The 27,252-nt window shown below is 40.7% G+C and overlaps 1 protein-coding gene across 10 annotated transcripts in view; it reads right to left on the reverse strand.

Annotated features, from left to right (window-relative positions):
- trol (terribly reduced optic lobes) overlaps nt 1–27,252 on the reverse strand; it is a 918,151-nt gene that overhangs the window by 553,316 nt on the left and 337,583 nt on the right. The window lies entirely within an intron of this gene.

Here is a 27,252-nt window from a genome sequence, read left to right on the forward strand (position 1 = left end):
ACATTCATTAATTCGTCTTAATTACCGCCCATGAAACCAACATTTCCCTCACACCGAGCGAGAGTTTGAAGTTAGTACGACACATTCATTAATATGGCTTATATTTTAATGAGGGTTTTGATGACTGGTGCTCATTTATTAACATGGCAAGAGATTAGTAGGTAGCGGATAAGCGACAGCGTCATAACAAGCTTGATGCCAGTCCGATACGCTTCATGGTTGCCAGAGAACGATGATCTGATGATGATGCCCATGATGATGCTTGTTGTTTAAAGAGGCCTAACAGCTCAGGTCACCGGCCTCATCTGTTTTCATTGAAGGCATTGCGTTACCTATTGTGTAGTTGTGAGGCATGGCCCTAAACTAAAGATAATAAATATATCTAACAGTAAGCATAAATGTGCTTCTTTAGATCTGTAATCGGATGGACAAGAAGTGATAGACTTCACAATAACAATATAAGACAGCATCTAGGATCGAACCGCTCTCTGAACGAATCGACAGCTGTACACACGAATGCCGAAAACATATTTTGATGGAGCCTTCAAGACTACCAAATACTGCTGGACTGAGTAGCTCAGCTGATGGAGCACTGGACTTCCGAGCTCATACTAGCTCGATCCCACCAGTCAGAACTATAGCTATTGCAATTTCCCATAAATTTGACAACGCATATAATTTGAAATGCCGAAACTAAAGCATTGCTACTTTCGGACATTTTTTTCCATTTTGGAAGAAAATTAAAAGTAATATTTTTTGAATAATATATTGTTAACCCCCAAGATAAAAGACGTATTATGTATCTGAAAATAAGAATTCATCCATTTTTATGTCTAAGGATAACAGGAATTTACGGAAAATAATATTTATGTTATTGCCCCAGAGGAGTGCGACGGGCTTCGGCCATCGGCACAATTCCCGTCCTCGCCGCTAGATGAGGGCTTCATTCATTCCATTCCTGACCCGGTCGAATGACTGGAAACAGGCTGTGGATTTTCAATATTTATGATCATTTTAATGACTTCTTCTGCGAGCACTACAATAGTTAGGAAAATATGGTTACATAATTTTGGTTTTGACGCTTTTCTACATCCATTTAAAAAATGTCCACATTTAAAACAAATCGAACACTTTTTGAACTTCTTTCCATTTGTTAAGTTTGGAGTGTCTAGATTCTGAAAGAAGAACTTCCTTCAGTTTAGCCAACATTATTTCTAACCTAGTGTGGATGTAGTGTGTAATGAATTGGGATTAGGATTGGGAAGGAAACAACCATGGCTTGTACTGTATAACTTGTTAGATAACACACACAGGAAATCGTGAAATAGAAAGCCACCGAAATGTACGTCTGAGTAGAGAGAAAGTCGAATTTGAAAGAAATCATCTTCACAGGTGCCCTCACGACGCTTAAAGAATCCTGTTTCCAACACGAAAGTCAAATCCTTCATTTTTTCCTAAAAATAATGGAACAGGTACAGTATCTATCTTAGCTGTGACTTTTTTAAAATTGAGGGTTGTATAAGTTCAGGCGAAAGCTGAACAAAGAAATTCACTTTCATAAAATTACAAAAATATCGAAGTTTTGTAAACGCGGCCCGCCGCCTGCTTTGAAGAAGTGGCAATGACTTTCAAAACATCTTTTCAATGTGGAGAAGTATGTCAAATTTACTGAATATATTTCCGGAACATGTCAATAAAGAACCAAATTCTTGATGTTAAATACCGAGCAAGTGGCTGTGCGGTTTGGGTCACATAGGCGTCAGCTAGCGTTCAGGAGACAGTGGGTTCGAACCCCACTGTCGGCAGCCCTGAATATTGTTTGTCGTAGTTTCCCATTTTCACACCAGGAAAATGCTGGAGATGTACCTTAATTAAGGATACGGCCGTTTTCTTTCCACTCATAGGCTTTTCCTACCCTATCGTCGCCATAAGACCTCTGTGTCGGTGCGACGTAAAGCAAATTGTAAAAAAAAAAGTAGTTCGTTATACTTCCTGTATAATATTGATCGTTTAATATAATGAAGACTGTTAAACCGAGGAAGCTGATATTGTTCAAAAAGGAATATTTCGAATCACTTTATTTTCCTAAGATATTATAAAATTATAGAAATACTTATTGTTTGGGAGCCTCCGTGGCTCAGGCGGCAGCGCGTCGGCCTCTCACCGCTGGTTACCGTGGTTCAAATCCCGGTCATTCCATGTGAGATTTGTGCTGGACAAAGCGGAGGCGGGATAGGTTTTTCTCCGGCTACTCCGGTTTTCCCTGTCATCTTTCATTCCAGCAACACTCTCCATTCTCATTTCGTAGCATCTATCATTCATTAATATATCACTTTGGGAGTGGCGACCCCATCATAATAACAGTATATATATGATTCATTCATTACTCCCTGACCCGGTCACTGACTGGAAAACAGGTTGTAGGTTTTCATTTTCACTTATTTTTTGCTGGCCGATTTCACATGAAATTATAATTATTTTTCTCTGCTTTTCTCTTGGCGTTTCGTCAATTTTCTTAATCGTAGGAACTCTATATTTTTCAGCTCCCTACGTACTGATATGATCACGTAGAGCCCCTTAACTATGAACTCTCTTGGTTCGTTTAGACGTTTATTTACTTCCATTATAAGTAAAAAGGATTTTCGTATTTTAATTACTTGAAATAACTCCTCTCTCTTCCTTTATAATTGCATGTGCGACAAGCTTTTTGTGACTGTTCACTCAAAAAGAAAACACGTAAAACAAAAACGAAGCTTAAATAGACATAAAAAGATAATATGGATCCATAACGTGTTCTCCTTTCAGTAGAAGTACGCCGGTCCGTTTCGTAGCTGCCTACTAGCTGATACGCTTTGTTCTTTTGTGCCCTGTTCACGACCGTTGTTGAGTAAATCGACGCATCGCCTCTTCACAGATAGGGACAAGTTGGAAGGATGTCGAGTTGAGATTCAGTGGGTTATTTCTATGAACAGAGGATATCGTCACTGGCTTCCTGAGAACACTATTAATCCCACACTAAAATGTTAGAGAATGTGATATTATTATTATTATTATTATCATCATCTGGTAGTAGTAAACCTATTAGAATAATAATCTGAATCGGAATAAGGGTACTCATGCAAGAGGAATGATGTCTAATGTACGTGAAAAGCGTTTGAAGCAATGCAACTCATCCTGCAGTGAAGCGAAGCGTGAAGTCTGTATAATAACACATTCGATTACAGTGCTGTATGTCACTTAATGAGTGATGTATGCTTAATTAGAATGGGCGCAGGACTCGAATAATTTCACGTTTGTTTGCAGTGTGATTTGTCATATTTGCATTACCCTACAGGCGGTGGTGGAATTACGCGGACAGCCAAAATGAACGATTCGGATTCTCGTTTAGTAAAGGCTAGAGTTTTATCGCTCTTATTTGATAGAAGTCCCTCAATTTGTCAAAAGTTGATTAACAATGGGAAAGTTGGAACATGTTTTAATAGAAGATTAGAATTCAATTTTAAGTATTTTATTTCCTGACCCCGACGGGCATGCTATTACATACTTTAATCACAAAATTATTCGGAGTAGGCTGCTGTGGAAGATATATTATGAAAAATACCTATTCTTTGAATCCTGACCAAGGCAACTGTGGGAATTTTGACAAGAAAAATACAAACGGCGTAGCCATATGGAAACACCAGGTTCCGGAGGATTCTCGAACTTAAGCAACATTGGATGGAGTCTACATTCTTGCCACGTTCAGTTGACTAGAACAGAGATGCACAAAATGTGGCTCTGGATGCAAGAGTGCGTGTTAAAGCTATTGTCTGTCACTCCATACTCACGCCCGCATCACTCAACTCACTTGTAACTGTCCATTGTCCATTCACGCACACACTTGTAGATCTGCTAATTTGATGTGAATACATCTTATAAATTGGCATGTCGGTCTAAAAATTTGACCAAGACGAAAATACGGATTTTTTTCTTACAATTTTTTTTATGTCGCACCGATACAGAGAGGTCTTATGGCGACGATGGGAAGTGAAATGGCTAGGAGTGTGAAAGAAGTGGCCGTTGCCTTAATTAAGGTACAGCCCCAGAATTAGCCTGGTGTGAAAATGGGAAAACCACGGACAATGGGGTTCGAACTCACTATCTCCCGAACGCAAGCTGATTGCTATGTGATCCAAACTATGCGATCACTCTGTTTAGTTCAGTGGTATTTGAAGGCGCTCAGAAATGTCAGCCTACTGTTGGTGGAACTACTGGCACGTAAAAGAAATGTGTAACAAAATTGCGGCACCTCCGCTTCTCCGAAAGCCATATACGTCGTTAGTGGGGCGTAAAACCATTATTCCTATTATTATTATTATTATTATTATTACCGCCAAGAGATATACAATAGGATATATGCGATAAGACTACTACAGGAACGAGGAAGTGTTGAACGAACTGGTAAAATGCCTAGGAATATAACGGAAACAGTGGAAATCTCATGTCAGCAGAATGGGAAGGGAAAGGATTTCAAAGCAAATATGACGGTAATTACCGTTATCATTTCATCAGTATTACCATAATCTTCATCACTAATTGACTGCACCACTGAAGTCAGCATCTCTTAAGGCATTAGCAGCTTTCATTTCACCGTTGTCTTAAACTTGCGCAACCCACACAATCCTGTACCGTATTTATAAAAAGAGGGGATTTGCAGTGCAACTTTTCTGTACCTTAAACTTTTTAACGACAAGTGAGAAGACAAGAAAATAATGTACGTAATAAAACAGAGACGAGTTTCCGATTAACCGAGATGATCCCACAAAATGAACAAAGCAGTAGACCTGGATAGACAAAACTCTGAGAATATGGTTTCTTCTTGTTTTATGACCGCATAGGATCACTTTAGTCAGTCCTTCGTTCAGGTCTCTTTGGAGGGATTGTTCGGGCTTTGCGGTCTTCCCAGTACTTCAGACGCTCCGATCTTCGTGCCCTTTCCTCGGTTGAAAATAAGGGTGTTGTTGGTTTGTTTCGTGTAAGGCTAAAGCGGAGGTTTGTATTCTTACGTTCTGTATTCAATTTTATTTGTGGTGTCTTCTATTGTAAGGCCTATTTCCTTCAGATCCTCTGAGAATATTATTTATAAATGTAATAAGATTCTTTGTCACCTCGAAAGAAGGTTCCTCCCATGGTGACAATTTTCTCTCCAGTCAACACGTATAGATATCAATTCTTCTGGTCTTTTTCGGGGCTTTCTAGCAATTCCCACAGCGACTGCATCGCCTCGTTTCTTTTCTCTCTAAACATCCATCATTTCGGAATCGATTTCTTCCTCTACTCTCTATCATTATATCCTTGTCCTTGTTGTTCTCCTGTAGATTAAACTTTCCATTTCAACTGAAAGTTTTCTAAAACAAACTTTGACATGCTACGCTAGGATATGCTAATTTGAAATGAACTTCCGGAACATTCGTGGTGATTACATATCGAGATTTGTCTATTTCCGGTGAGCCATCAATGAAGTTTACCTCTGTTCAGGCAGGCAGGCAGGCAGGGGTAAGAAAGAAGTGAAAGAAGACCTGCATGCCAGTCACGTACTTGTGCTACTGGGAGCGTGGCAGCTATTCAACCCATGTGATATATGTTGACAGCTTCAATCAATATTGCCTTACAGATTTCCATAATTTTGAACTAGACACAGTTCTTACGCACACGTTTGTGATATATTATCATATTAATAGCACAAATGTAACACAGCCAAATTTATATCTATCTCTTCAACTATTCCACAACGCTATTTAAAATTGAAAATCAATCATCAAAATTTTAAATATACATCGACATTTCACTGTGCTTCCCTCCCTTGCTTGAGAGGGCACTTATGAGATAGTACTTAATTAGAAGTGTCACGGAGCTTTCCAAATTCCAAAACAAATTTATGATGATGATGATGATGATGATGATGATGATGCTTGGTGTTTTAAGGGGCCTAACATCGAAAGCAAATTTATTAGAATTAATTACAGCCTCATGCGCAAATTCAGACACTGTTATGATACACATATAAGAATGGTTATTTTAAGCCAAGACTTGTCCGTAACTTCTAAATATGAGTGTACGAATCAATGATAATGCGCCTTATAGAATGGAATAATAATAATAATAATAATAATAATAATAATAATAATAATAATAATAATAATAATAATAATAATAATAATAATGTAAAAGAAGCAAAAACATCTCTCCCTGTTGGGATGAGTGGCTCAGACGTTTGAGGCTCTGGCCTTCTGACCCAAACTTGCCAGATTCGATCCTGGCTCAGTCCGGTGATATTTGAAGGTGGTCAGATATGTCAGCCTCGTGTCGGTAGATTTACTGGCACGTAAAAGAATACTCCTGCGAGACTAAATTTCAGCATCGCGGCGTCCCCGAAAACCGTAAAAGTAGTTAGTGGGATGTAAATCCAATAACATTATTATTATTATTATTATTATAAATCATCTCCGTGGAAGATAGAGGCTTTCACTGGCCGTAAACTAGGTAATGAGTGGAACACAGTGGTTAGCTAAATACGGGCCGCTAATGCTCCCCAGGAACGAACCTGGTACTCATTTTTGTAGAAGGCTGAGTGAACCTCAGGGCCATGTGGATCCACAGAGATGGAAATATTTTTAAATGTTTCAACTTCCTGATGGAGAATCGAAACCACATCTATCCGCACGCCTTACTGCCTCAGCTAGACTAATAATAATAATAATAATAATAATAATAATAATAATAATAATAATAATAATAATGAGAACCCCCCTAACACTAATGGATGATTCATGGTAAGTTAGGAAGAAACTCTTTCGACTGCCATTTGAACTTAATAATAATAATGTTATTTGTTTTACGTCCCACTAACTACTTTCTAAGGTCTTCAGAGACGCCGAGGTGCCGGAATTTAGTCCCGCAGGAGTTCTTTTACGTGCCAGTAAATCTACCCACACGGGGCTGTCGTATTTGAGCACCTTCAAATACCACGGGACTGAGCCAGGATCGAACCTGCCAAGTTGGGGTTAGAAGGCCAGCGCCTTAACCGTCTGAGCCACTCAGCCCGGCCCATTTGAACTTAAATAGCGAACTAGAGAATCTTCTCCCGACCACTAACTTCACACAGCAGGTATAAATAAACAAGTTCTTTGATGTCTACGGGAGAGAGTAGAAAAGTTGAATTGCAAGTGAAGTGGTTCGCATTTGAGGATGGCTCTTGCACTACCTTTCTCTCACGCTATCTAAACCAAACATTATATACGACCAATTCTCAACTTCTATCGTGCATACTTCTTCCTTTATGACCACCCAAGCATGGTAGAACTTTTATATTTGTCCTATTATAGAAACCGTAGGAGGATTCTGCCTGCCTACTTGCCTCTCTCTGGAGACGTGGATTTAGGGCTGGCAGTTTTATCTCTCTTGCAGCAAAACTTTTCTCTCTCTTACTTCTCTTCTCCGCAGAATATATACATGTTATCGTCAGATCATTTACTTTCCTTTTTTATTTTAACTCGTTTAAGTTATAAATTTAAAAATGAGCTGGGGCATAGATCGACTGCTCACGGAAGGAGCTCAGCGACTCCATCCAACTGGCACAACTCACCGGAGGTAGAAACCTTACAACCTGCTTTGATTCTTGTATTAAAAAGTAGACTAAGCAAGCTTGGAGTATTGCAGAACTATTAAAGTTATGCACCAGATTTTCTACAGTTACACGTAAAACCCGAAACCTTTAATGAAATAATAATAATAATAATAATAATAATAATAATAATAATAATAATAATAATAATAATAATAATTGTACCGTGAGGTACACCCCAATGCCGCGCATTTAAATCTAGCGCCTAAATGAACTCCTCTACTGGTGAAATAGTGAAATTGAAACTACACCAACTTACAAATCTACTCAGAAGATGTCAACACTAAAATATGGTGTAATTTTGTTACTGTGAAGTTTCCTGAACTGACTGTATTTCTACTAGTTTTGTTTGCTATCCATCAAGAAGTGTGGACATTCTTCCACAGATGTCACTACTAAAAACAATGATCATGCAACCTGGTGCGAGGTAGCCTGTATGAACTTATTATTCAAAGAAGTTTTGTATTCATAAGTTTTTTTTACTGACTGATGTTCATTTATTTTTGGGTTGGCAATATTCCCTTTTATTTGCGCCATTTTTGAATCTAGCCAATCCCCAATTTCTGTAATTAATTATCTTCCAATCACAGTCTTCTTCTTCTTCTCCTCCTCCGCCTTCTTCTTCTTCTTCTTCTTCTTCTTCTTCTTCTTCGATTTTCATTGTAACTTTAAATTGACCAATAAACATGAGAGGCTGTGGCTAGTTTAATCTTGAATGGTCTCAAACTTTTCCCGAGGGTTTATAAACTTCGGATTTTCACGTTTCTTGGCCAATTGATCGTCATCTTACTGAGTGTGTGTGTCAAAGCAGGAGGCGGGCGGCCTCTTTCATCAGGCAGCAGTACATCGACAAGGTAATGACCACATAACATCTTTATTTCTTGCTAGCTCCGCAGTTTAACCTCAGGGAAAGGTCCGAATCATTAACTATGTGACCTAGTTTTCCTAAAAATTTAACTTTCTGCCGGCTAATGTAAACATTTCATAAAATCTTTAACTGCAAATCGGGGATAGAGAGTGATGTACCCTCTCGAGCTCCACTTCATATTGGTTTGAGGTGACTACGTTTTGTAACTGGTTTTCTTCCTTTCCGTAATGTTCTAATCTATTCTTATACGAGTCACCTCTATAGTTTGGGAATAGCCCCTGTTTCATCGGCCTAGTGCCCTTTAGGTTTTAAGTGTTCATATCTAGGAGTGCAAGTATTCGCCTCCATTTATTTTGTGTTCGGGCCATTTATTTAGCTGTTATTCTTGTTCCACGAAGGCCCAGTAGGTTGGATATTAAATACCCCTGTATAATCCAGAAATTGTAAGTTGATGTCGCCTTGAATAGGCTTGGAAAACTGAGAGCCTTTTAGCTCTTTTTCCAAGTTTTTGTAAGATTAATGAATGCCTCTTGAAGGCCAGATATTGTAATTTTGGGAGCAAGTGCTCTTTGAATTAGGGGATTTCTGACCTTGTGTAAATTTGTGCTCTTTTGTAAATTTGAGCTAGTAGCTCTGGATATGTAAATCTAGGGGCTTAAAGCCCAAAGTGTTAAGATTCTGAATCTTGGAATTTTCCCCATCTGTTTAATGATTGCTATCTGTACCTCTAGAAATTGTTAAGTTTGAAGTTTTTGAAAATATAACCTTCAGTTTAAGTTTAAGATTCAGTTCTTGACATTGTAGTTAGACCCAATCACCCCGGAACCTTCTTTCACCTCTGCGTTCCACAGATACCCCGGAACAAAATAATAATAATAATAATAATAATAATAATAATAATAATAATACAGTGAAAAATGTTTACAACGAAGCCAGCACATAGCGGAAACCTGGTGTTAACGGAAATATTCTATGCCCCATGAGATTAACACTAAAATATATACAGAAGTACCTGTACTTAGCGAAACCTGCCCAACGTGGAAACTAAAACTGTTTCTCAGTGTATGGCGGAAAATACAAGTTTATCTGTTTAATTCTTCATTCGTGATGAAAGCTGAATTGTTTAAAAGTTTTTGAATTTATAATAATGTTATAGGTTATACCCCCCACTGTACCTTTACGATTTTTGGAAATCCCGAGGTGCTGGCATTTTGTCCCGAAGGATTTTTTTACGTGCCGCTAAATCTATCGACATGAGGCTGGCGTATCTGAGCAACTTCAAATACCACCGGACTGAGTCAGGATCGAACCTACTAAATTTGAGTCAGAAGACTAGCGCTCTACCGTCTGAGCTACTCATACCGGCATTATTTTTCTGAATTTCTATGAATTTTTAAGGAAATAATGTTGAACATCCTACAAGTTATGTCCGGAAATCAATTCTTGTATATTTAACAATTTGTAATATTTGCGAGAAATTTAACTTCCTTGTGAACTTGAAAATCAGTTGAAATGGAAATGTATTGTAATGTCTCTTGTGTAACGATTAAGGGAGCAGGCAGTGTTACAGCATACAGTGGTTTGTTGTTTATCGTAAGAGGTCCACAATGCAGTAAAATGACTAAAAAGCATCTCAGACTAACTTGCAGAACCCCAGTGCACAATAAACGAATGCAATGATGGTGGTGGTGGTGGTGATTATTGTTTTAAGAGGAAGTACAACTAGAATGCAATGATATCACGTTTACCTGTTCTCAACGGAAACCTGTGCATAGAGGAAAAGAAGCGTGATACCATGAGATTCCGTTGCATACAGGTTTCCCTGTAATAATAATAATAATAATAATAATAATAATAATAATAATAATAATAATAATAATAAGGAAGCTTGCAGTTTTATGTGGCTCTTGATATCGTGATCATAGCCACAGCTCTTCCAGTTTCACATGTAATCCGAACCAGAGAGACGTGACTTTTCATTTATAAAATTCCACATTTATTTACGAGAGTCTGAAAGGCAGCCGTTTTTGTGAGAATCCAGTGACACTGTCACTCGGCTATCACGTCCACTCACCGCTCTCTCAACCACGTAATCTGATGCCCGAGTCTGAGCGAACTGTGAACATAAACGTCGAAAACGAGGTCTGTGTGTCACAGCAGCAGTTTACATAGGAAATAAATGATTGAGTTCTATGAAAGATGATGAATCGTGACAGCAGAAGCAAAACTTTAAATTAAATCACAGTCTCGATCCCTTTGGTCGATGTGGACCATGGCAACAGTTACAATCGATAGACAAACGCACCCGACAGTCCTGTTGAATCAAAATTTAAAGACGACTGGAATATTTATTTCCAGAAGGTTAGTCAATAATTGGTTGGAAATTGTTACAGTATCATTAGAAATTAAAGCCAAATGCGAGCCAATCGTCTGTACCTACCGAACTGCTAGAATGAAACATTTGTGGGGACCAATGACCTTAGATGTTAGGCCCCTTTAAACAACAAGCATCGTCGTCGTCATCATCATCATCATCATCATCGAAACATTTGTGCTTCATTTTAATTTCAAAATTAGAAGCAGATCCTAATGAACGATGATATCCCTGTGACACAAATTTCTACAGTAGCAGTTTCAACATTTTTGAAAGTAACATTACCGAGCGAGTTGGCCGTGCTGTTAGGGGCGCGCGGGTGTGAGCTTGCATTCGGGAGATAGTGGGTTGGAAACCTACTATCGGCAGCCTTGAAGATGGTTCTCCGTGGTTTCCCATTTTCACACCAGGCAAATGCTGAGGTTGTACCTTAAATAAGGCCACGTCCGCTTCCTAGCCACTGCTACCCCTTTCCTGTCCCATCGGCGCGATGTGTCGGTGCGATGTAAGGCCAACTCTTAAAATAAATGTCGGTAGCACTGGTTTCGCCTTTCTATCTGACGACCCTACTACTATATAGATCATTGTATGCTCATTTCTCGAATACTCACGACACTGGACTGAGATTTCATAATGAATATTTATTTGAATATCTGACAGCCCCGCAATTCATAGTTAGAGAGTCTGCCTTTTACCTCGAAGTCCCGGGTTCGATCCCCGCCCACGTCAGGAAATTTACTCAGCCTAAGGTAGAACATTTGAGGGGCTATCTGATGGTAAGCGGCCCCTGTCGAGAAAGCCAAGAATAACGCCCGAGATGATTTGTTACAGTTACCACGCGTCACCTCGTAATCTGCTGGCCTTCGGGCTGAGCAGCGGTCACTTGATACGTCGAAGTTCATCGGGTAGAGGTCCGGATCCATGGCTAAATGGTTAGCGTGCTGGCCTTTGGTCACACGGGTCCTGGGTTCGATTCCCGGCAGGGTCGGGAATTTTAACCATAATTGGTTAATTTCGCTGGCACTGGGGCTAGGTGTACGCGTCGTCTTCATCATTTCATCCTCATCACGACGCGCAGGTCACTTACGGCTGTCAAATCGAAAGACCTGCACCTGGCGAGCCGAACATGTCCTCGGACACTCCCGGCACTAAAAGCCATACGCCATTTCATTTCATTTCATCGGTTAGAGGACCGTTAATTAGACGAATTAACGTACTGAAAAAAGGAAGGGAAAATGATCTGACACACATGGTACTGCAGACGTCTTTCCTAAAATATAAAAACCGAGGGAGATGGCCATGCGGTTAGGGGCGCGGAGCTGTCAGCTTGCATTCTGGAGATAGTGGGTTGATACCCCACAGTCGGCAGCCCTGAAGATCTTTTCCGTGGTTTTCCATTTCCACACCACGCAAATGCTGGGGCTGTACCCTAATTAAGGCCACAGCCACTTCCTTCCTACTTCTAGCTCTTTCTTATCCCATCGTCGCCATAAGACCTATCTTTGTCGGTGCGACATAAAGCAACTGATAAAAAATAAAAAATAAAAAATGTCACAATGTCAACAACAAAGTTTCAAACCCAGACGGTCTTAGTACCTTATTTCGAAAATATCTATCACGTGGTATGCATTTTACGTCAAATTTGCAGCAGTGAACCAGACACAGCCTCGATCGATATTTTATTGTTAATGTTAGTTATGGGACGGTATCAATTCCCCTTATTTATTCTACATTATTCTCAAATGTATGTCTTTCTGCGAAAAATGTAATTGCGGTATTGGGTGAGGGCGCGTAGGATACGCATAGCTTACAAAAGAGGAACGCTAGCTGGACGACTTTGGAAGCTAATTCTGTTTGGAACAATTGCGTGGAGGAGCTGTGTCACCAGTTCAAAAGAGAAAAGATACAACGCTGAGAGGAGAGGGCGAAGTCAGGAAGAGCGACGGTGTGGTGACAGGAAGCACATGGCCACCAGCGGGAGAACATAAGTCAACCTTAACGACCACAGCGGGACTATAGCGAGCTAGAGTGAAGTGTCGTCAAGTTGGACTGGGTCACGGCTAACCGAGAACACAAAACCTCACGTAGTTACCGGTATAAAGCCTAGCCAGCGAATGTGGCTGTTGCTTTAGGGGCGAGGATGTAAACATGGGGAATATCAGCCACTCGGAGAAACAAGAAGACCTCCGATCCAGAATGGGAAACGTGAACGTGACATTGTCAGTACAAAGAAAGTACTCCTAATGGTTGAGAATCCTTCGGTGATCACTTTTACCTATGATAGGTTGCTTGGATCTTCGTAGAGGTTGCGAATACTATTCATTTAGAACCAACACATGTACACGCATGCACAGAAATGGTGTCCTGACATAAACAACACTGCCCCACTCCAGTATTGAAGAGGAGGGGAGGAGTATAGGGGCAGTGCTGAAAGCACAGTGTGTGTATTGCTATACATCCACCACTGTGCCCATTTCAATCACAACTGTCTTGTGTTAAGAGAGGAGGTGAGAAGACGCCATACTTTGTTTACATCGGGACACCATTTCTGAGCATGCATGTTCGCTTAGCACTGGACCAACTTCGTAATCACTTTGAGAATACAAACGGACTTGTGATTTCTGATTGATTTCTGATAGAGGTCCGGTGTGCAGATTGTTTCTGAACTAATCTAAAAACGCCCTGAAACTTCCAAATCCTTCAGCATGTTGTTATAAGTATGGAAAGGAATTTTAGGCACTATTAGGTTAGAATGCAAACGTATTTAACTAAGGTGCAAGTGTCTTCTACCCGCACAACAGCTCTGCAGTGACATTTACATGAATATTAGGAACCCCTAAAAATGTATGCAACTCACAGTACATAACTGTAGAGCGGCCAGATGATACTTGCGCCTTATTAAAATACGCTTGCATTTTAACCTTTTATTGCCTAAACATTCACAGGTCTAGCCCTTCAGGCAAGCCCCAGGGGCTCTGAACTTTGGAGCGTGTGTTGGCGACCACGGGGCCCTTAGCTGAGTCCTGGCATTGCTTCCACTTACTTGTGCCAGGCTCCTTACTTTCATCTATCCTATCCGACCTCACTTGGTCAACTCTTGTTCTTTTCCGACCCCGACGCTATTAGGTTTGCGAGGGCTAGAGAGTTCTTCAATTTCACGCCCTTCGTGGCCCTAGTCTTCCTTTGGCCGATATCTTCATTTTTCGAAGTGTCGGATCCCTTCCATTTTTTCCTCTGATTAGTGTTACATAGAGGATGGTTGCCTAGTTGTACTTCCTCTTAAAACAATAATCACCACCACCACCACCAAGCAATTCGATGTTGAAAATATCCTAGGGATACGAACTACGAATTTTAGGTAAATAAAATATAATAAAGTATGAGAATATATTTGTTATTTATTCCTACAAATTACAATCTTTTTCTTAACCATCGTTATCGGGTCGAATAGATTAGCAGTTTGCCTTTTCTTTTCACCACTACGAGCGCTAAAGTGAGTCAATGCATTGTTTCCCTTAAGCACCACTACGAGCGCTAATTTGAGTCAATGCAGAGTTTCACTTAAGCCCTTAAACTACATTTGCTGAGGACATTTTTCAAACACTCCCATAAATTCCTGAGAGTATTGAACTAAGGAACACATTACAGAAAGATTTATGTAAATAAGTGAATTTGGCTAGGATTTGAATCAAAAAGAAAACGAGTAAATAAACAAGCGATTTTAGGCTGTTTTTCCGGAGCTGCATTTAGGCCGGAAGTGATTTTCGATATTTAATTTTTTAAGTTTGATAGAGCTCTCCAAGACACAATTTGAAACCTTTCAAGGCCCTTTAGCCCTTCAACTTTCGAAACAATTGAGGGAATTGCTTAATATTTTACGTTTTTCGTAGTATGGGACCCCTACTTTTTCTGCTAAGAAATCTTTTCAACGTTAAAATCCTTTTCCCTTGTTATTAAGGGTCACAGCCCGAGCGCAGGTAACGTTTAGACTTCTAATTTATTTATTAAAGAGTAAGGTAAGGTAAGGTAAGGTAAGGATTATTCTGCCCGAAGGCAGGTCCGAACCTCCGCCGAGGTGTTCCTGAGCCGGAGTTTACGTGCGGTAGGGTGGCCAGTTCTTTTCCGCTCCTCCATTCCCTTACCCCCCGCCAACAGCGCGTGGCAACCCATCCAACTCCTGACCATGCCCAATGTTGCTTAACTTCAGAAATCTCACGGGATCCGGTGTTTCAACACGGCTACAGCCGTTGGCATTAAAGAGCTGAATATCCTTATTATTGAGGTATAATGACATGATCACAAATGTAAACGGCAATATGTGTAGAACGAAGGTAAGCAATTGAAGCGCACATAGCGTTAGCGGGTAAATACCGTTCTCGCACTCAATTTAACCTAGGTGTCGTGGCTGCAAAGTATTGTTTTTGGTCTTAATTATGCTTAGTTCAATGCAAGCTTTTACACCTTGCTGAGTTTTCTCGATTAATACCGACCACGCTATACAAAAGGTGCGTGGAGAACATTAGGCTCGGTGTCAATATGGTGTCAAATTTCCCTTTGGAAAAATCAAATGATCACAAAGATGCCTTTCAATAATCGAAATTCAATTTGATATCGATTAATTTATTTGCACGTAACGTATCATTTTCGAGAGACATCTATATGGAATAAGTGCAGGATTCAATGGGGGTGGCTGAACTAACTCAGGGCCTATGAAATAATCAGTTATCTAGAGTACGGTAAAATGAGGCCTCTTTGATAAAAGAGTCTTCCATATGTCTGTCAGCCATGGTCATCAATCAATATGTCACATCACAGCCTGCACTTTTCAAGGTAACATCGTATCCCACATTTTGTATCGCTAATTTTCAGATAAACCCCAGCCGTAAATATATATATATGTCAAAAGAAAAGTGTAATTCCATAAATCAGACAATGGATCTGGATTTACAATCCTTTCTTTATCGGTACAGCTGACGATCTTTCTTGGATAAAAAAAAACAGTCAACTCTGTACAGGCCAAGAAGGCCCTTGGAAGGCTTCAACTATTTGTAACCTCGGCACTTGATGGGGTAGAGTGGTTAGTTCTACCTTCGGCCGCCTTTGCCCCCAGGAATTAACCTGGTACTCATTTTTGATGTAGGCTGAGTGAACCCCAGGACATGTGGACCTCCGGAAGTGGAAAGCTCGTTTCTTAAATTTTACGACTTCCTGACGGGGATTCGAACCCACGACCTTCCGGGCGAACCGAGCACGTGTTCATCGCCTCAGTCAGGCCTTCTTTCTTGGGTATGATCAAAATATATCACTGTTCGGAATACAATTAATTACGGATAACCATTTAAGCTTTGAATCTTATCAGTATCAACATTGTCATTCAAAGTAGCTAACAGAGCCTAGTTTGCTCTAACAAGACTCATCGGCCCATTCTGTGAAAGAGGAACATGGAGAAGGAACAATCATAAATTCTACACCATTTATAAAGAGGGATAGTGAAATCAGCCACATTGAGGTGGCCTGGGCATGTAGCACGGGCGAGTGATGTGGAAGTACCTAAAACGATATTAAATGGAAATCCAGGGGGCAGAGAAGACGAGGTCGATCGAGAACCAGATGGATGGTTGAAGTCATTGAAGATCTTAGGAAAATGGGCTACAGCAATTGGAATGCTTTAGCGTTGGATCGAGATAAATGGCGGAAGATTGTTGAAGGGGCCAAGGTGTACTACGAACTGTAGAGCAGTGGAAAAAGATTGCCATTCAAATCCTGCGCATAGAATTTCTAAAACACAGGATAGCAGGAAGCTTCATGAAGAACATGTGGTTCCTCTGCTGACGTGGCAAAGTAACTTTGATAAAAATATTGTCTTGCTATTCATGGGTGGATACTGTCTGGGAGTGGCATATTAAATGTTCACAGCTGAACAACTATCGCGCTGTGCATAAAGATAAAGTCTCAACGTCCTCATTGTCTCCTCTACAACCTCACCCACACACTCAACATGTACGTCTTGTGCGGTGAACTTCTGTCTCGGTTGCAACGTATCAAATAACATTTAAATATGTGATTCTCCTTTCCATATTAATATATTTTTGAATTCTCTGAACGGATTACAGAAATGAAAAAAGAGAGGAAAAAGAGATCCATGACAGGAAACAGTAGAAATCAGAATTGTTAAACTGCCACTTGATGGTACGTCTACAGCATTGACAACCGTATGATTTTCCGTCAGAGCAAAAAGTGGTAAGAATTTACAAGGGAGATAAAGGGAGGTTGGACAGAAAAGTCGTAAATGAGGAGTCTGGCTCAGGTAACTGGAAACAGCTAGAGGCTCCGTGGTCGCTAACCCACGCTACCACGTTCACAGTCCCTGATGGTTCACCTTTCACTTACCCCTTAAGACAAGCAAGTGATACAGTGGATGCATTCAGGCGCGCCCACCCAAAGGGGATGGTGCAAGCTTTGTTCTATTGTCATCACCACTATCAAATAAAACAGCGAAATTGTAATGCAAAAGCAGCCACGGTGCTGAATTCGTGTTGGATAATTTGTATGTTTTGTACCTATATTAAATCATAAATAAACTAAATCCATATCGAAACAATACAAAATTATAATCATTTCTATATAAATCTAAACCGAAACGTGAGAGGTTAAACTAAAGACAAAATAGGTTAAATTTGTATTACATGTATAAAATCAATGTTCATGCTGCTCATAAAGCTGAACTACACAGCTTAGGTTATATAGAAGAAGTCTATATTTCAACATAATATAATATATCAGTGCCCGCCGGATTGACTGAGTTCGATTCTCGACTATGCCTCTAATTTAGTGTTAAGAAGCTGAAATGGGGAATGTGGACGAAATCTGATAGAGTGGAAGGTTTAAACTCACTCATTGTTTGCCACTTCAACTTGTGTGTAACATAATAGACGTAGCCGCTTTCTTCCATTTCCTACCTTCATTTAATTACACATATTTACTAATCCCAATGCAGATGCCATAAGAGATTTCAGGCGATTGAGTGAGTCGTCTACGCGGCTCAGGTCACCTAGCTGTGAGCATGCATTCTGCAGATGGTGAGCTCGAACCCCACTGTCCGCAAACCTAAAGATCGCAATCCTGTACCTTCACTAAGAGCATAGCCGCTTCTTATAGCTCTTTCCCATCCTTTTATCGTCCAAAATCTCCCATGCGTTAGAGCAGGGCCTCTCAGGGTGCATGCGCCTGTGCACGGTGCAAAAGACGACTTCGCTTGGTTGCCCAGAGTGCAAACCCCCACTCCTCGATTTGGAGCAATAGTGCTGTGTCTTTCTTTCCCCACGTCTGTCTCGCTCGCTCCCCCTGTCTCCCTCTTTCTCACGTGCTCCGTTACGCTGCAAATCCGAGCCGAGTTGAGCCGAGCTTAGCCGAGTAGCCCAGAGACGAAGCGTTGGTCCGAGCCGAGTGGAACCGATGCACAGTACACGGAGCTCTTGCACCTCGATTTGAACGCGTGAGATTTTGGGCGTTTGAGAGGCCTTGCGTTAGAGCGACGTTAAACCACTAGCAATTAAAACGAACTTCGGACGCACTAAGCATGCGGGGTTGTTAATCACGATGTCATTAGTCTCTGACACTAAGTAACATGGTGGGGTCTAAGATCGCTAAGGCTTTGCGACAGAAAGGGTGGCAAGTGCACGAAGAAATCCCATGCGTTTCCTCAGATGGGTCTACTAGAAGAGTTGATATTATTGCATACTCTTAACACCTCTAGGCATAATAATTTATCCTTCTGTCCGATTCGAGGTTAGTCTTCAACAACTGAGGAAGTGGATAAAGAAAAAAGTATATATGAACCTACTGTTAATTATTTCATAGCCAGATGTAAGCTCAAATCCATTGATGCAATAGGTCTACTAATAGGAGCACGAGATGCTATTAACTCGTTTATTTTTACGAATTCCGAAAAAACATCACATTTCAACTTCAGTACGAGATGAGACAGTCACAACTGTCGTAAAGAAGAGTTGTCAAATTATGAAGCACCATCTTAATCCACACCTCTAGGTGTTGTTTGAAAATTTGCATCATATTATTATATTTTTAGTAATGTAATTACCATTTTAAAGTGTATTATTACTGTCTTGTGGGTACCTCCATTATCAGTTTCGTGTCACGCAGAGAGGCAGGACAATCAGTTTGAATTTACCATACGAATTTATGGAATGGAAGTAGGCGCTAATAGTTTTCAGTAAATATCAATGATCAACTAACTTCACAGGCCGCCTCACCCGTACTATACTTCTGTTAGAGAGTTAGCGTATGTTGCAGGGGCACAAGTTCTTCAGTACTCCTGTCATATATGTAAAAAAGAAAGTTAAATGTTTTATTAAACACAAAAAATTAGAAACCTCAAGTAATACAACATTAACTTTCAGGGTATCGTTTGTCACAGTAAGCATGAAAAAAGGGATTATAGTAGATGTGAGGATTACGGCAGAAAGTGAATGTCAAATGAAGAGTAATGAATGGGGCTAGCCACTCGACCCCCAACAGCGCTGAGCTTAATGAGGTGTAAGGTAATGTGTGACATATTGCTGCACACTTCTTAGTGGTAGGCGAGATGAGGGGAGCAGCAAAACACGACCATGAGATACGGGACAACCAGACTTCCTACAATGTTAGCTATCACCATATTACGGATACACTCTTGTGTAGAAATAAAAACGGAAACCACTTGCCCGAAAGATATAGTCATGGACTGAAAGAAAAGAATGATTTTCTGATATTGTATTTATAATTTATGTGTTTCAGGTATTAAAATTATCCATTATTAATGACCGGTTCATCCCATTTTCGGATTTGTTTGCACGTATTACTTAAACATTTAAAGAAAATAAGAAAGACCAAAATGAAGAGGAGAAAAATTAAAGCAGCGGGATATCAAACAAAACGTACTGCAAAGAACTTATTTTCTTCTGAAATCGCGCTTTTCTATTCACTTACTTCTATTGGCTTCTCCGCTAAAAAATTACGGATATTACGCGTGTTCAAGAGTAACGACGATCGCAGATTTCTTTATGAAGTCGAATTGTTTCCCTGTATTGCTTCGGTATACAGGTTAGAGTTTATTGCTTCTATTCTCTTGAAAAATTAGGATAATAAGAACGCATGTAAATGTTTACATGCCACAGGATAAATGAGCCATTATTTAACGAAAGTACGTTGATTTATACATCTTGGTGATAAGTGTATCTATAAAATATTTTGTAGCCAACTGTAGTTTTTCATGCTACATGTATTCTGAACACAAAAAGAAACAACTGTGTAGTTTTATGATCACGGGATCATAACTACGGGATGTCCAGTTTTACGTACAAAGCGAACGACAGGGACCTGACTTTCCATTTCACAACTCCTCCATACATTGGTCGGGATTCGAAACACAGCCACCTTGGTGAGAAGCAACTGATAAAGCCACTCTGTTTCTCCTATATTCTGAACAGAAGAGTCCCATTTTACATACAATACGTTGCGTTCTTCCGTTTTATCGGTGCCTTCTTTTTAATTACGTCCTTTTAAAATACCTAATTCCATGAACAATCGAGCGATTTCTGGACTGGATTTCCCTTCACTGCTCTTCATAAAAATAAATGTGATAACGCAGAGTTATATGTGCCTCAAAGGACCGGACAAGTAGATTAAGCAGAAAACATTATAACCAAGAAAAAAAATTAACACAGCTACGAAATTATGAAGTAGATGGATTCAAGTCTCATTTTTGTCGCCTACTAGCTTAAGCATACAATATCAATCTTAAATGTGGTTAATGACAAGGATTCAAAGATTGGCAATTCACTGTCAGAGTTAACTTGTAAGTTACAACAAAAATATAATAATAATAATAATAATAATAATAATAATAATAATAATAATAATAATAATAAGCCACAATAACTATTGTTACGATATCGAAGTGCTGAAATTTTGTTCGACAGCAGTTCTTTTACATGCCAGTAAATCTACCAACACAATGCTGGCATATTTGAGGACCTCCAAATACTACTAGACTGATGATGATGATGATGATGATGATGATGATGCTTGTTGTTTAAAGGGGCCTAACATCGAGGTCATCGGCCCATAATGGTACGAAATGAAATGACAACAAAAAGTTCAAAAAATCCACTGACCAAAATAAAATAAATCATGAAAAATGAATGGATGGACATGAACCCAAGAAAACAAAAACAAACAAGAAACAAACAAACAAACAAACAAAACAGTGGATCCGACTTAAAAAAGGTCATAAATAACACTATTACTGACCAAGGGACCACTTATAAAGCACAGTCCTGAATCGAGAGTGCTTGATGTCTAAAGGGGTCCAAAAACCACGTCTAAGGCCCCTCAGAATGGTACATGTCGCGAGTAAAGTAGAACCATGGTATTTCTTATGTTGGGGGTACTAATCAAAAGTAGCGAAGACTCACGGTGTTCCACACAAGATGGTACTACTCACAAGTATTGTACTTCGTATAGGTAACGCAAACCTATGGTGTTTCTCACACAATGGCGCCTCTCATAGCCAACGCCAACCGATGAGGTTCCTCACCTAGGTGTACTAACCACAGGGACTCGCACTATCCCGTGGTGCTCCTCACATAGTGGGTACTAATCACAGGCAACGCAGACCCACGGTGTCTCTCATATAGTGGTACAACTCACAGGCAACGCCCAGACCCGCGGTGTTGCTCACATGGGTACGACGCACGGGTACTGGAAACCCACAGGAGAACCCCGTCTTGCTGCTACTAATCACAAACCTATTTCGTACCTAATGTAGTGGTACTACTCGCAAGTACAGGCAACTCATGGTGTTCCCCGCATGATGGTACGAATCAAAAGTAGTTTCATGGTCCTAATTCAATCATCCCTTGGTCGCCCCTTTTAGTCGCCTCTTACAACAAGCAGGGGATACTGCGGGTGTATTCTACATGTGCGTCCCCCACCCGCAGGGGGTACTACTGGACTGAATCAGGAACGAATCCGCCAAATTGAACTCCCAATCAGAAGGCTAGCACTTTACCGTCTGAGCTACACAGCCCGGTCTATTATTATTATTATTATTATTATTATTATTATTATTATTATTATTATTATTATTATTATTATTAATCTGTATTAAGACGAGAAGATCCGCGACTAATGAAGGGTGTTGGTTGTTAGTTATTATTAAGAGTGTGATAGAGCACTCGGCTGCACTTTAATTCTGGCGAAGCCAGTGTTAAAAAGCGCGTCTCGACTTTATGGATGTTAATCTCCAAGCCGGCGACAGACGCTCTAATGGGTTGTGGCTGTTGAGCGTCGTTAGGCCTCTGACGAGCACCCATTCCAAGGCTAAGGGCACGCTTTTATTTTGATTTCTGCATTCCAAACACAGACTGCACTTAGCCTATGTGCAATGGGGGTATTCTTTTATTTCAGAATAATTTAAACTTCATCTTGCTCAATAGTTTGAAGAATTTAACGATTAATTAATTAAAAATTCAACCAAACCTCCAATTTCCAAATATGTCAGTGAGGGCACCCCTGGAGGGTTACCTTCAATGGGTCCCAGTACCGGTGCGTTAATGCGCTACTCACATGGACTGTTTATTAAAAAAAAGTTTAAGTATAAATGAGGTGTTAGTAATAATGACAATAATATAATAAATTTAAGTTAATATCAGTATTAGGGGTATCTGTCTACAGTTGTTTGGCTTCAAGTCATTCATATGGTGTATTAGACCATGGCTGAGGTGTTGAAGAGGCTATTAATGTGCAAAGCATTCAGGTATTGACCACACCTAATGTTACTTTTGGTTTTGCCGTATTGGATTTTGCCACTGGGTTTTGTGGCAATCATATCTGACGTATTCATGTATGTCAGTTTTAATTACATTATTAATTAGAATTAGCAGTAAGGTGTTTAGCATCTTAAGTGTGCCCCGCCTCGGTGTCCTTGCTTCTGCTAGAGTGGGGAATGTAGGATGGAAAAACAGCCGTTATCTTTGAGGAGATTTATTCATGTTTTGGGTAATATTATTAGTTATGTTTGTTTGTCTTCTGAAAATTAAGTGAATTGTTTTAAGTAGCTAGTAATCAGGGTGCCTAAGTATGTCTTATGAGAAAATAATACTACTACTACTAAAAGCGTTCATTCCTCCCCTGAAGGGGGAGGCGGGCCTCTTAGACGGTGACGCCGTCTCTCAGGCCAGGAGATATTTTTTTTTATCGGAGAAGGTTGGCAGCCGTGGCCTGTACTAGGAACTGTCCCGGCATTCCCCTTAATACAGGAGAATGGAAAGCCGTTCTCAGGACAGCCGACGGTGGGAACCAGACCCTTCTCCGTCTCTCGAACACAGAGGAGTAGGGCTGTGGCCACCCCTCCTCCGCTCGGTTGGCCGGTCGGATTGCAGAGCTGTCGGACCACGTACCACTTGTAGGCTAAGACCCACTCTGCATCCGCCGACCCCTCCAAGATGTGTCAAGGAATCTTTCTATACCAGGCAGGGAAACAGTTGAGCGGGTTTTTGGGTTGTCGAGTCGTACCAAACTTATATTGTTTAATGACCTATCCCCAACATATACGGCTGGTATCTTCGTTAGTTTAGCGGAGAAAACTCAGAATACCGTTGGATTCTTTGAGAAGTACCGGTATACCATATTTTGGAATTGTCAGCAACGAGATCGAAGATGCCGACAGCAACTGTACCTACCGTTGGCCGTATACACTGTGCACTGAACTGACCACACTGCACGCCTGGAGTGTTGGAATACTCTCTAAACTGTGGTATGTTCATAACATATTCCTAAATCTATTGCAATACGTGTCAGCATTTGCACGTTTAAAATGTCCACCACACGTTTATATGCCCCATCCCATTGGGGGACACAATGGAGAGTGTGGGAGTGAGGAATGGCGCTAGTGGTAGCATTTTCTCATTTCCAACAGCATACGACCTCAATTGTCAGGGTTAATGCAGATCCGTCGGAGCTTAATGAAGGAAGTTGCGCACGCTGTCATGAAGTTAGCAGCCTAGGGACAAGCATGTGGACCCAGAGAGTTATAAATTCATTCTCTCCTTGTTACATGCCAGGGGATTAACTTGTCGGATTAGATAATACTGCAAATGGGCGACTGTACCACAAACTACAGAACTACATTGGACTTCTTTCTTTGATCTTTATATTGAGGCACTAGAAAAGGCTGTAAATGTTGTAAATTATTACATTGTTATAATTACTTAGCCCGACCAGAGAGGAAAGGACATCCATTTAGGGGCTTAGTGCGTGCTGGTTCCATCCGGGAGGTGGTATCCTTTACTTGTTCCTAGAAAAGCGTGTGAGCGTCGGGGCAAATATATTAACTGTTTCATTCTTTCCTAGAATGCTAATGAGACCAGAAGATAGGAGAAGTTAAAGCCACACAAACTCCGCTGTAATGCTCTACTTTCCCCTTTCTAGTTGTTTTACTGTTCTATTACGTCCCAGTAACCGGAGGAAGGCTTACACCGCAGTTTGCATTAGCGTGCTCGGTACTGACAAGCAGAATCGAATGTGTTCTAGAATGGAACACAATGCATTCGACAACTTTCAAGAATCGAAATATTTATTCAAATCAACGACCTCGAATGGTACAATAGAATTTTTGTAACACGAGAACTGATTTTACCTCGTCTTAAAAATTCTCAAATGGTTCACTCAAACAAACAAACTGAAGTCTCGATGAGAAGTTCACTTGTAGTGAACTTGTAGTGCATGCATACTGAAGTTACAGTATTTAAAATACTTGGCTTTCTTAATGTTATCCAAGGTACACTAAAAAACAATACCTGACATTCAATATAAGCAATATAATAATATGCCGTATAAAATACTACGAGCCGCCTCTGTGGTGTAGTGGTTAGTGTGATTAACTGCCACCCCCGGAGGCCCGGGTTCGATTCCAGGCTCTGCCACGAAATTTGAAAAGCGGTGCGAGGTCTGGAACGGGGTTCACTCAGCCTCTGGTTTCTCACTTCTCCTCCAGGCAAATGCCGGGATGGTACCTAAGGCCACGGTCGTTTCCTTCCCTCTTCCTTGTCTATCCCGTCCAGTCTTCCCATCCCCCGGTAAGGCCCCTGTTCAGCATAGCAGGTGAGGAAGCCTGGGCGAGGCACTGGTCATCCTCCCCAGTTGTATTCCCCGACCAAGCGTCTGAAGCTCCAGGACACTGCTCTTGAGGCGTAAGAGGTGGGATCCCTCGCTGAGTCCGAGGGAAAAGTCAACCCTGGAGTGTAAACAGATTAAGAAAGAAAGAAAGAAAGAAAGAAAGAAAGAAAGATAAAATACTACGAAATAAATCAAACATGTTCGAAGAGTTACCCCACGGTGTAAAATTAAAATATCTGTTTTGGTACCGGTACTTACGAGTAGATTGATGAAAATTCACAGCCTGTTTTTCAGTCATTCGACCGGGTCAGGAATTGAATGTATGAAGTCACTATCTAGCAGCGAGGATAGGAACTCCTGTCGGCTGCTGAAGCCTGTCGCACTCCTCAGGGGCAATGATTAGTGATTAACAGATGAAATGAAATGATATGATATGATATTGGAGTGTGTTGCTGGAATGAAAAAATGACAGGGAAAACCGAATTACCCGGAGAAAAACCTGCCCCGCATCCGCTTTGTCCAGCAAAAATCTCACATGAAGTCACCGGGATTTGAACCAAGGAACTCAGCAATGAGAGGCCAGTGACCTGGCACCTGAGCCACGGAGGCTCACAAGAGTTGATTAATACCTTTTAAAAATGCTATTCAAGTATAATTTTGTTATTGAAGTAAAATTATTTATTCGGAACAAAACTTGTATTGTTGGATGTTTTTGTTGTGAATGTACTTTACGTTCTTAACCGGAGAATGTTATTAAATTTGCTTTAATCTGCATAAAACAAGAATAGTCTTTCTTGTCACACTACTAAATTTCATGTATGCCCCCTCAAATCGTTCACAGAATATCGTAGCACAATACGTTCCATAGTATCTCTCCAGAACTCTCCATCCACGAGAACTTGACAAAGGCAATGACTGAGAACTCTATAGTGAAAACCCCCAGCGAAAGAATTCAAAAATAGCCTACCTTTTGACGTGAAGTGTCTTATAAATCTGTACAAATGGAAGGGTACCTATGTTCGGCGGCGATGCAAGGAAATAATTCGGGAAGTATAAGATATATCCGAACGGACCATGCGGCTTTCGAAAAAGAAAGGTTGAAAGAGTAAAATAAGAGGCCATCTTGATATTGATGAAACCCCTAAAGACGACGTCCCCCAAATGTATGCCTACCCCTTAGCCCTGTTTCTTGATACGGGATCGGGGATGAAGTGATTTTAAATCATAAGGCATGTTTTAACAGCCGGATGCCCTTCATGACGCCAACCTCAGTTGAGGAGCTAATGAAGATGAAATGAATGATGAATAAAATTGGGTAAGGAGGTAGAAGGAATCACCTCTGGCCTATTAAGAGGAACAGTCCTGACATTTGCCTGGAAATGAAAATGGGAAACCACAGAAAACCATTCTCACGACTGCCGACGTTTTCTTCCACCAAATTCAGTAACAATCCTTTCTCTTGGTACGTCATATTACAATACATATATATTACAATTTGCTTTACGTCGCAGCGACAGTTAGGTCTTATGGCGACGATGGGATAGGAAAAGCCTAGGAGTGGGAAGGAATCGGCCATAGTCTTAATTAAAGTACAACCCCAGCATTTGCCTGGTGTGAATATGGGAAATACGGAAAACCATCTTCAGGGCTCCTGACAGCGGGGTTCGAGCCAGTAATGAAGACTACCTACGATTTACAAAAAATTAATACCGCAGGGTTCGGAAGAGAATAATAATAATAATAATAATAATAATAATAATAATAATAATAATAATAATAATAATGTTATTTGCTTTACGTCTCACTAACTACTTTTACGCTTTTCGGAGACGCCGAGGTGCCGGAATTTAGTCCCGCACGAGTTCTTTTTACGTGTCAGTAAATCTACCGACACGAGGCTGACGTATTTGAGCACCTTCAAATACCACCGGACTGAGCCAGGATCGAACCTGCCAAGTTGGGGCCAGAAGGCCAGCGCCTCAACCGTCTGAGCCACTCAGCCCGGCAAATAAAGATTTGGTCAAGGAGGTCGAAAAGGAGCCTGGAACAAGAAGTGGAAGCAATGCCAGCCTGAGCTAGGCCCCGTGGTTTCCAATCCAACCTCATTTGCCCTTTTAGTCACCTCCCAACAATAGACTGGGGATACCGTGGATGTATATTACGCTTCCG

This window comes from Anabrus simplex, chromosome 6 (assembly GCF_040414725.1).
Source record: "Anabrus simplex isolate iqAnaSimp1 chromosome 6, ASM4041472v1, whole genome shotgun sequence".
Classification (NCBI taxonomy): domain Eukaryota; kingdom Metazoa; phylum Arthropoda; class Insecta; order Orthoptera; family Tettigoniidae; genus Anabrus; species Anabrus simplex.